The sequence below is a fragment of the Phoca vitulina genome, unplaced genomic scaffold (assembly GCF_004348235.1).
Source record: "Phoca vitulina isolate PV1807 unplaced genomic scaffold, GSC_HSeal_1.0 scaffold27, whole genome shotgun sequence".
Taxonomy (NCBI): domain Eukaryota; kingdom Metazoa; phylum Chordata; class Mammalia; order Carnivora; family Phocidae; genus Phoca; species Phoca vitulina.
This window is the reverse complement of record NW_022589730.1, coordinates 25,657,254-25,668,383: the sequence shown is the minus strand read 5'-3', so window position 1 is coordinate 25,668,383 and position 11,130 is coordinate 25,657,254. Positions and strand designations below refer to the sequence as shown.

Genomic DNA, 11,130 nt, shown 5'->3' with positions numbered 1-11,130 from the left:
GGGCGGCAGGGAGGAGGCATCAATACAAGGGTTGAAAAGTAAGGTAGAGGAAATCTTCCAGAAGGTAAAAAACTGTAGGATGGAAAATAGCAAAAAAAAAGTGAAGAAAACTGGAGGACCAATTTAGGCGGTCCAATATCCAAACAGGACTTCAAAAAGACATCAGAGATTGCCGTGGGGGGGGGGGGGGTGTTGTCAAAGAAATCTAGATATAACCTCTGAACTGAAAGATGGGAGTTTCCAGATCTAAAGGGCCAATCAAAGATCAAGACCTCAGGACAAAAGAAGAAAACATACCCACATCCAGGCTGGTGGGGGTGAAACTTCAGAATGCTGAAGACAAAGGAAAAGCCTAAAGGCTCCTGGGAGAAAGAGCAGGTTATTTAGAGAAGAATCAAAAGAACTTTGGTTTTCCCTAACACTGTAAGTGAGGTCAATAGACCGATGCCTTCATAATTCTGGAGAAAAAAACTACTTCCAACCTAGAATTCTATTACCCAACCAGGGCAGAATAAAGGTATTTTCAGGCATGTAACATCTCCACATATTTACTCAACACATTCTCTCCCAAGGAAAGTCTTGAAGGGTATGTTTCATCAAAAGGAGAGAGAGCCAAAAGAATAAGAGATCTAATAAAGGAGAAAGTGAAGAACGCTGTAAGAGGACAATGAAGAGGAATCCCAGGATGACAGCCATGTCCTAGGTGTAGAGGCAACCAGTGCAAATTAGAGTAGGTTCAAAAACATAGAGCCAAGAATAATGTCAGGCTTCTCTCCAAAGTGCACAATGACTTTCACTGATGAGACCCACAATGATCATGGTAAATGGATAAGAGCAAATGAGACAGTGAAGAACTGCCTGATATGTCTCTTTTAACTATCATCTCAGCAAGAGATTTATGCTCCCACAGACTACAATGCAAAAGAAAAAAGACCTGCCTGAGAAGAGAAATTCTCATATATTCCTACATGTTTGTATCCACATGGAATTTCTTTAGGCCAGTGCTGCCCAACAGAAATAGGATGCCATCCACACACGCAATTGTAAATTTTCTACTAGCCACATTAAAAACCTAAAGTAAAAATGTTAAATTAATCATTTAAATAATTTAATTTATCCCACTATATCCAAAATATTGTTTCAATGTGCAATCAGCATTAAAAATTAAAATACATTCTATTTTTTTGTACTGTTATAAATCTCCTGTGTATTTTACACTTGCAGGCCATATCAGTTCTGACTAGCTACATTTCAAGTATTCAGTGGCCACATGTTGGACAGAGTAGCTCTAGAAGGATACACAAGAAAGAAGCTCATTAACGGTGGTTCCATTTCTGGAAAGTGGAACTGGGTAGCAGGAGGTAGATCTTTTTTTTTTTTTTAAGATTTATTTATTTATTTGAGAGACACAGCATGAGCCGGGGGGTGGGGCAGAGGGAGAGGGAGAAGCAGACTCCCCATGGAGCAGGGAGCCAGATGCGGGACTAGATCCCAGGACTCTGGGATCATGATCTGAGCAGAAGGAAGATGCTTAACGGACTGAGCCACCCAGGCACCCCAGCAGGAGGTAGATCTAAGGGAGACTTAGTTTTCACTATTTACTATTTTGTTCCTTTTGAATTTTGCACCATGTGCATGTACTACCTACTTAAAAGGAAAAAAAAAGGAATAAAGTACATTCCCTAAAATAAATCATACAAATGTAGATATCCTTTAACCTACTTCTAGAAATCTACCTCATGCATGTATAGAATGATGAATAAACAAAGTTTACTTGTTGCGACACTGTTTTTAATACCACAAGACTAGAAATAACCTAAATGTCCATCAATGGACAACTGGTCAAATACATTATAGGCACCCATTCAAAGAATACTGTAAAACTGAAGTAAAAAGGTACTTATTATGTCCTGATGTGAAATAATCTACAAGATACACTGTTATGTGAAATATATGACCATTTGTACTAAAAGGTAATATATACACAAAGTTGCTCATATATGCACAGAGCTTCTGGAGCATTACACAAAAACCTAGAAATACTACTAGCCTTTGGAAAGGCAATTGGGTGGGGCAAGGGACAGGCTGACACAGACTTTTCACCATAAATCCTTTTGTACCTTTTGCATTTTGAATGACAATAATGTGTTACCTATTTTAAAAGCCCATCATTCTACATCTAGCTGGTATCTGCTTTTTATTTACCATGCTTGACCTTCATATTTAAGTCCATCTATAAAGACTAGTGGTTACTACTAGTTCCTTTATGAGGTTTGAGTCTTGTTTTTCCCAGAGACCACAGATGTTTTTTATGTTTTTTATTGGAATAGTTTCTAGACACACACACACACACACACACACACACACTTAGCATATAGTTCCCTGAGTCCTAGCATTACAACTCCATCCCTAGCTGCTGGATTCTTATCTAGTAAATTCCCCCAAAACCAGTTTTTCCTTAACACAGACTGATTTCCAAATTTCTGGTACCTGGGAACATTTCTCTCCCTCTTCTTTCCTCTCCCTCTCCCGCTCTAGATCAACTATATACATAAGAGAAATAAAGTCCATCATTTCATTCAGTATTTGTAGCAGGTGGAATGGGCCTAATCTGGGTCTGTTTCAGCAGGCCTGTGAGATTTTTAAGAAACCTAGGTAGAGAAGAGTATAGTCAATAGTGGCAAACACTGAAAACAACAGTATAACTGAAAAAGACTGCTAAACTTGGCTGTTCAGAATTCACTGGTGACTTCTGAAAGGGAGGTAAGAAACGGAATATGAAAGAGTAGCAAAAAAACATTTCACAAGGTTCAAGTCTAGAACAAAGGAAGTGATTAAATATAGAAAACAAATGCAGGTTTCAAATATCTTCAAATTGCAAAGACAAAACATTCCCCAAATACCTATATGAATTTTTATTTCAGATGAAAATCAAGTTAGATATTTCAACATAAAACACTTGAAATGTGATGGTACTATCTCAAAGAACACCTAAGGTCCTTCTAGAAATAGTGTAAAATCACTATTAGATTTTTGGCAATTCATGTTCAAACGTATACCACACAGGTAGAGAAAAAAGCAAATTACTAATGGCGTGGATTTTTACAATGGTTTTCGTCAAAGAAATGAGGATCATAGAAAGCATTAAAAAAAATAAAGATACATAAAAACTAACTGAAAAACAGATTCCTCAATTCTCACTGTTACTATGCTTTTTTCCAAAGTTGTAAGCTAGTAAGGAAAGACACTGCCATTGGAAACCTAAGGTAGCCCCACAGGATGGAGAACGATGGGCGCCTTTTAAACTAAAGCAAATAGAAAACATTCATGTATTCAGTTTTATGGACTCTCAAAACCTAATGTGAGAGCTTGAATTTAACCCTGAAAGTAGGTCATTAGTTCAGTGCAAGTCTACATTACATAGGGATTGCTGTGTAAAGAGACTTGACTACCTGATCTTGGGAGTTCTATTCCTTTCACCTTGAATGAGTTGTATGGAATCTATAGGTCTATAATCAGCTTGTAAACATAAAATTACATGCTGGTTTTATCATTTCCAGATTATTTAAAAAAAAAGGGGGGGGGGCATCCAATTATTAGGGGACCACACAGGCCCAGGCCCAGACTTAACTCAGCAGGAATATTCAGTTCTCCAACTGCCCTTCAAACTCCCAGAGTCTGTCTTGACCTTCTGCTGAAGCAGCCACTTCAAGTGGGTACAGTCCTCAGGCTGTGAAAGTGTAATCAAAGCCAAGTCTAGAATAGGGTTGTTCCACAGAACTTTCTATTAAATTAAATTTAACATTTATTTCCTCAGTTACTGTAGTCACAGTTCAAGTGCTAAATAGCCACATGTGGCTAGTGTCCACCCTGTTAGTTTGGGTCTACAGCCAAAGTTTTTCTCCACGATCTATTATTCTTCAGTGGAGCTCCAAAGGCTTCCTGGGGAAGAGGAAAACCAAGCAGGCAGGGCTTCAGCAACTGCCCATTCCCCTTACATTTTGAGATTCTGCAGAATGTTTCATTTTTAGTTTTTTTTTTTTTGCAAAGCCTTCTGGTTGTTGTTGTGCGCATAGGTGTTTGTGCGCTTTCAGTCTGAAAACTGCGGGTTTAGAGCAGAAATGACCAACGTACAAATTACAGGCCAAAGCTGGACCCTCCTGATACTTAAAACATTTTATAAATAAAAGTTTAATTGGCCAGTTTACATGAACTACACCCTAACCACCTGTCTAGGAAGTAAAAGGTTGGTCTAAACATGGAAAATTTGCATTCACTGCCACAGATAGAACAGCTCTAGTCAACAAAAAAGTTTCCATAGTTCATTCAAATCAAGGGAGAAAGCTCATGGGTCCAGCTCCCATTGCAGCATTTATCAGGAGTTTATTCTGTGAACTTTGCAAATCAGATTCACTGCCCCACATTTTGTAATGAAGGATGGGATTAAGATAGAACATTTCCTTCATATTTACAAAAGCTTAACCATTATCTCTTTACAGAATTGTTGGAAGAGCTGAAGCAACATATGAAAATGTACTTTACCTTAAACACGGGCAAATTACAGGATCACAGATTTCCCATGTTACTTCCTGAGATCCAGTCTTTTTTGAATTCAAAGACTCAAGGTAATGAACTTGATGGACTTCCAGTGGCTTCCCCATGATTATTCTTCCTTACTAACTGAATACATTAAGCCTGAAACTTTGCCCTCCCCCTACCAAGTTAGGAGTAGGACACCAGATTTAAGGAAATGCAGGTTTTCAGATGCAAACTGGACCCGTGGACTGAACAGATAGCAACCAGGGTCTACACTCACTTTCCATTGTTTTCATCTTGAGGCCAAAGTAATTTCAGATTTTGAAAAAGTACAGAACTACCCAGGAAAATCAGTGACCATTTTATAGTAAACTCACAAATTTTAATGGTATTAAAATCACTGACTTTAGGATTTCTGTTTTCTTACAAGCACAAACTAAAAACAGATCTAAATTACCAAGCACCGGTTCCACCGCTATGGCTCCGATGCATTAAGAGGAACCCGTCCACTCTAGAATGTAAGGCAAGTATGTAAATCACAGAATTACCCTAATGTTTCTGGCTATCTGGCCAAATCGGAGGCAGTGTCTAAATTCAACTAGCTTGGCAAAATTATATTCTCCCCACATGAAATTACTGAAATTGAAGCTGAGAGCTATCCTCGATCTGTCTATCTAGAATCAGCACTGAAATATATCCTAATTGAATATATTACAATTATAACAATCTGGAGTAATGATCAAAATTGATCAGAGACAAGCAATAAGCCGCAAACTGCATTTTTAAATGAGTAAGACTGAATTACTTTTGTACTACTGGGAAAAAAAAAACCTTTAAAAAATAGCTAAGGCTATGTATTACAAGGTCAACAATTAGCATTTAATAGAGTATATGATTTAGAAAGTTAACTCAGAGGTAGGAGGGAGAATAATTCAAAAAAAATTATTAAGGCTAATACTGGGTCAAACTCACACACATAAGCTGCAAGAAGCCCTCAACAGACAGACTAGCCAACTGTCCACACTTGTTCAGTTCTCGAAATCTCTAGCACACGGTCTTAAAGCTAGAGTGAAACATTTTACATGACACCCCTACAGACTGACAAATAACTTACTCTGAAGAAAAGGGGTGGCATGGGGTGCTACACCACTTAGATCACCTTTCTTTACTACTGGCCTAAAATGAAAGGCTTCTCAGACTGGAATCATGGTGCTGCTCTAAATGGCAAAACAAACGACAACCATGTTGGTCATAGTAGGTACTGTGGATCTTTCATGAAGTAAGTCATTTGAGGGGCGCCTGGGTGGCTCAGTCGTTAAGTGTCTGCCTTCGCTCAGGTCATGATCCCAGGGTCCTGGGATCGAGCCCCGCATCGGGCTCCCTGCTCAGCGGGAAGCCTGCTTCTCCCTCTCCCACTCCCCCTGCTTGTGTTCCCTCTCTCGAAGTCTCTCTCTGTGTCAAATAAATAAATAAAATCTTAAAAAAAAAAAAAAAAGAAAGAAAGAAAGAAGTCATTTGAAATAGCACAACGTTCTACCCCTTTAGGAACATTTGTTAATCATCCTGAATAACAATCTAAAGTATACTATGTAGATTACTGCATTCTTAAAAGATCTTCCCAAACATGGTTTAAGCTAATTGATGAACATTCATTACTACGCTTTCAGGTCTGGTCCTGTACTGAATGGTCCCAGACATGCTAGTTAGGCTCTGAATATTTGTTTTGTGTCTTGTAGATTAACTCTATTATCCTCACCAGGCTGTTATCTGTTTTTTCTTACAACACAGTAGGCTAACAGTTCCCCATCCTCCTACCCCACCCCCCACTACACTCCCCTAAACCTCCCACATTACCCACAATCTACTTCTTTCTAATCTGTGGGCTTAGAAGCTAGATAACTTTGTTAGAAACATCTGAAATATATGCCAACAGGTTCTGATGAAGGGTCTCGATGGCTCTCCTGTGACTAGAACTTTAGGTGTGGACTTAGGACAGTTTACGGCTATTTCAGGCCTTTTTTGCTTAGTGTCTGGTTCTCAAAAGCATTTTATAATAGGTCAAGAATAAGAGTGTAGGCAAATCATCTGGATTAGAAAGAACACAACTAAAAGCCACAAGGAGAAGAGAGCAAGTGATCATCTGGGAGGACCCTATGTCTGAGGCAAGTTCTAAGTATTTCAATCACAATCATTTAATCCTTGTAATAACGGGAAGAGGCAGCTGTCATTACCTGTTTTCAGTCAGAAAACCAAGGCTCATGAGTTAAGTAATTTGCCCAACATAGTAACTGAGAAACCAGCCATTAGCCTAGGCCTGACTCCACAACCCATGGCCATTCCACTACATGAGGCTAGTCCAATCCTTATTCTCGATGCAGCTCAGTTTCTTTGCACTTTATTTCCAATTCTTTCACTGGAACCTGTCCGATGCAGATCTGCTTTCTTTCTTCAGCCAGTTTCTAGAACTAAAGGGCAACGTATAATCAAACTAAGGCCTAATTAAGCTTAGCTCTACACATGTTCATCTGTTCAGCAACAAGTATGTTTCTGAAACACTGGCCATATCCTCAGTTTGTATAGACTGTGAAAAAATGGTGACAAGTCTCCCCCCTCCCGCCCCCAAATACAGACTGTTCCCAGTTACACTATGAGTTAACACCTGACATCTTCCCTGGTGATGTCCTCTACTTTCGACAGAAAGCAATGCAAGCATACTTTAGGAACTGGCTCAGTAATGCATCACAAGCTCCCTCAATTTGTACAATAACATGATTTTCTTACTCTAAAGACTGGAGGGCAGGCAGAAGATAGGAGTTGTTTCCACTTTTCTAATTCCATTAAGGAACAGGGGTATACTTGTTCCTTGTTAGATCCTTTATTACTGAGTCCAGGGCCTGACACAGCAAAGGCTATTTTATTTGTTGAATAATTGAATAAATGCTACTTGTTCAATAAATACAAGTTATTTTGTTGAATAAATCTCCTGATTGCTTTTGAAATCTTTGGATTTCTCATTTCTGACATACCCTTGCAATACTTGGTGGAAAACAGCTTTCATCTTATAAAAACTAAAAGCTTACAACGGTTCCTCTCCTCCCATCAGAAGACAAGGTACCTTAAAGACATGCCCCTCTCCATCCTCTAAAAATGACTCTTGTCCCAAGAACATGAATAAGCCCCCATCTGCCAGACTGCACTAAATACAGCTTTTATATGTATTACAAAAACACCTGTATAAAAAGCTGCTACAAAACAAGGTCTTTGGAGTCCTAAAGCACAAAGCCAACAGAATGAAAACTAAACAAGAATAAAGAGAGCTTTCAGACATTTATAAAAGCCAAAACTGAAAATATTTGCTCAATGTAAAAATTTAATGGGTCTTTGATCAGCAGGTGATGCAGCTTGACTGTTTTTCACTCACACATCTCCCCTCAACATGAAGTAAAAAGATTATAGCAATAGGATTCTAATATTTACAATATGAAAATGAAAAGGGGACCTTTTGCCATCCTGAAGTAGAAACCACCTTTGTTCCTATTAAAGAGAATGACTGCTGAAATACACAAAACCATCCCCAAATTCCTACTTAGTTAAAACACATACCAGGCCTGACAAGCCACAAACAACAGGAAATTACCCTGCATGGTTTCTTATAAGACTATTATTACATGAACCTTACAGTCTGTGTAGAGATGTGATCACTTACTTACTAGGCACAGGTAAGTTTCAACCATGAAAAACCAAACTTTTGCTGAACACCTACAATGTGAAATCACTTTAGAAGGCATAGCTACAAAATACAAAAGCGACTCTAAGAGCCGTTTCTTCCTGAGCAAGCCCAAAAATGGATGTTTCCAATCACATTAATAAAAATTTGCCAATGGACTACTTTAAACTCAGTTTTAACATTAAGAGTACTAAGTGGGCATTTGGACTCAAAATATCCTTATCTACTACCACAACTAATTTTATGGCAAAAATCAGGGAACTTTAAAAAAAAAAATCAGTGTTACTTTCTGAATTTAATATAAATGTTTGCTAAATGACCTTCTGACTGAGAAAAATTCCACCAATATCCTGTATGTTGTTTTAAGGCAAATGAAAAAAATCCTCAAACTAGGATGCATTTATGAAATCCATTTTACATTATTTCTCCCATCTGTGTTACATTTGCTTCACTTATCTCTTTATTTACATTAAACTCCTCAAACTTCATTTAACTATTTAACTTACACTTCTATCTAAGGAAAACTTTTTAAAGGGGGTCAAAACTAGAATACCAGCAAATGTATTTTCAGAGTAATAGCAAATTTATTATCTTATTCGGCTCAAGGAAAAACATCCTTACATCAGAAGTACAGTACGGTTCAATTCATATAAAATCAGAAGAGAGCAAATGAAAAGAAACTAAGATAACAGAATTATCAAGAATTCTATAAATTAATTCAAATTTCTGGGAGCTCTTTTGAAAGATGGAATTACTCCAAGTAGGTTTGCGTGACCATTTATTTATTCATTAACAGTTACTCTTCGTGTGTCACTTTAGAAGTCTAAAACAAAATTTGGGACACTCCAAACTGTAACAAACAAGACACAATTCTGATGGAAAATGCTGCGTCCAAACTCGTTTTACCGGGAGATGCTTTTTTAAATAAAGGTTTAATTGACAACAAACCAGTAGTATTTAGCTTTTAAGGGGTCAAGAGGAAGGAACAACAAAACCAACGTAGGTATTGTTTTTCTTTTGTTTCGGATCAAAAGGAAACCATAACCACAGAAAGGTTAAGTAAGTAAAAGGCCAAAGTACCCAACCCCAAGGACGGTATCCCCCAAGAGAGAGCAAAACAATTAAAGTTGCGAATTTGTAAACCAAGTTTGAAATACGTGAAATCAATTAGCGTGCTTTCTAAAGGCGTGTGATAAAAACTAATAGGCTCCACTCACAGAGCAACTTTCACAAGTGAGCGCAGAAGGATCTCGACAGAGTTATCAGCCGTGTGCGTGCTTGTGTGAGAGTACACACAAGCAATTCAGACCCTGGGACTAGAATGGTTAACAAAGGTTACAGGACAAAAAAAAAAAAAAAGTGGAAGCAAAGTATCGCACGCTCCTAACACGGCTTGCCAACAACTCCCGAAACAAGAGCTCGGTCCCTCCGGCTTTGAAAATCAGAACAAACTACTAAGCGTGTTCGCGGCGGAGGGGACGGGCCCCGGCCGGCCCCCGCTCCCGGCAGGGTAGCTCGGGTGCCGACCCCTTCCCCTCCGGCCCGCCTGGCCCCACGCCCCCGCGCCCCGACCCCGCCACACCCCGGCCCCCCGGCCCCCCGGCCCCCGTGGCGATGTGACGCGGCGAGCCTCGCCGACCCGAGCCCGAAGCAAACACACCCCTAGCCCCGAGGGCCCGCCGGGCGCCGCCGGTTTACCTGCACCGAGGCTCCGGGTCCCGCCCCGTCAGAGCCGGGGGTCCGGGACCTTTTGTTCCTTCCTCTTCCGAATGGGATGAGGGGCTGGGAGGGGAGAGGGGAAGGGGCGATTGGAGGCGGAACTGAAAACACTCTCGCGGCCGACCGGCCCGCCCCGCCCCGCCCCGCCCCCCAGCCACTGCCCGGCCCGCGGCCCGCGCGCGGGGAGGGGGCGCGGGCTCGGCCACCGCCCGCGGGAGGGAGGGGGTGGGGACGCGCGTCCCGCCGCCGCCACCACCGCCGCCTCTCCTCCCCTCCTCCCCTCAGGCGCGCGCCCGCCCGCATCCTCCACCTCCCCCCCGCGCCCGGGCCGCCCGGACGGCCGAGCCCTCCCCCGCCGCGCCCGCCGGCCCACCTCCGCTTCCGCCCTGCGCCCTCCGCCGCCGGCCGCAGCGGCGCGGCGCACCCACCTCCGGGCAGCTCTATCGGCGCTCGCTGGCTGCTGGCTGGGAGCTGCTCCGCCGCCGCCGCGGCCGCGCGGTAGACCCGCCTCCCACCCCGGGCCGCGAGCCCCGCCGATTCGCCGGCGCAGCCCCGGGGCTGGCACCCTGCCGCCCGCTGATTGGCGCCCCCGGCCGCCCGTTAGGGCGCGAGGCACGCCGGCCGAGCGCAGCGCTCGGCGCGCACGGAAGACAGGGCGAGCGGAGGAGGGAAGGAAGGAGGCCAAGCGCCCGGGAAGGGCCGGGGCGCGAGCGGGGCTCGGAGAGTCGCGGGCCACTACCTCCCCACCTCCTTTCCCTTCGGCCGCCCCGCCCTCCCGGCCGGACCGGCGGCGCCCGCAGCCAATGAGCGCGCGTGGTGCTCGGGGTGTGAGCCGCGCGTCGGGGGCCTCGAATCGGAAGGGAGACGTCGCTCGCTGATTGGTCCCGCCTCCCCCGTAGAGCGTGAGGCGAGGCGCGGCCGGGCGGGAGGGCTGCCGGGCGGCCGAGGACGAGGCGGGGTTGGACGCTCATGGTTTCGGTTGACTACGTCTCGGGCGCGCTCCCACGAAAGGCTCTGGGAAGGGAAGGGATGGGGGCAGGCGAAGGGAAGGCACGTAACCTGCCGCGCTGCCGACCACCCGTCCCTCATCGGCTCGGCTCGGGGTCCCCTCCCCGATCTCCTGCCAGCGCCATTGGGTGGGGCCTGTG

The 11,130-nt window shown here is 43.3% G+C and overlaps 1 protein-coding gene across 5 annotated transcripts in view; it reads right to left on the bottom strand.

Moving 5' to 3' along the window:
* Positions 1-10,772, bottom strand: part of SMAD2 (SMAD family member 2) — an 80,502-nt gene extending 69,730 nt beyond the window's left edge. Inside the window, exons 1-2 of one of the 5 annotated variants that reach the window (XM_032422565.1) lie at positions 10,411-10,772; positions 9,962-10,045 (exon numbers count right to left, since the gene is read on the bottom strand). The gene's annotated coding sequence lies outside the window, so the exon portion shown is untranslated. Of the gene's footprint in view, positions 1-9,961; positions 10,046-10,355 lie in introns of all 5 variants that reach the window. The other 4 variants (XM_032422566.1, XM_032422561.1, XM_032422560.1 and 1 more) reach the window with 4 other exon arrangements.
* Between the last annotated feature and the right edge of the window lie 358 nt (positions 10,773-11,130).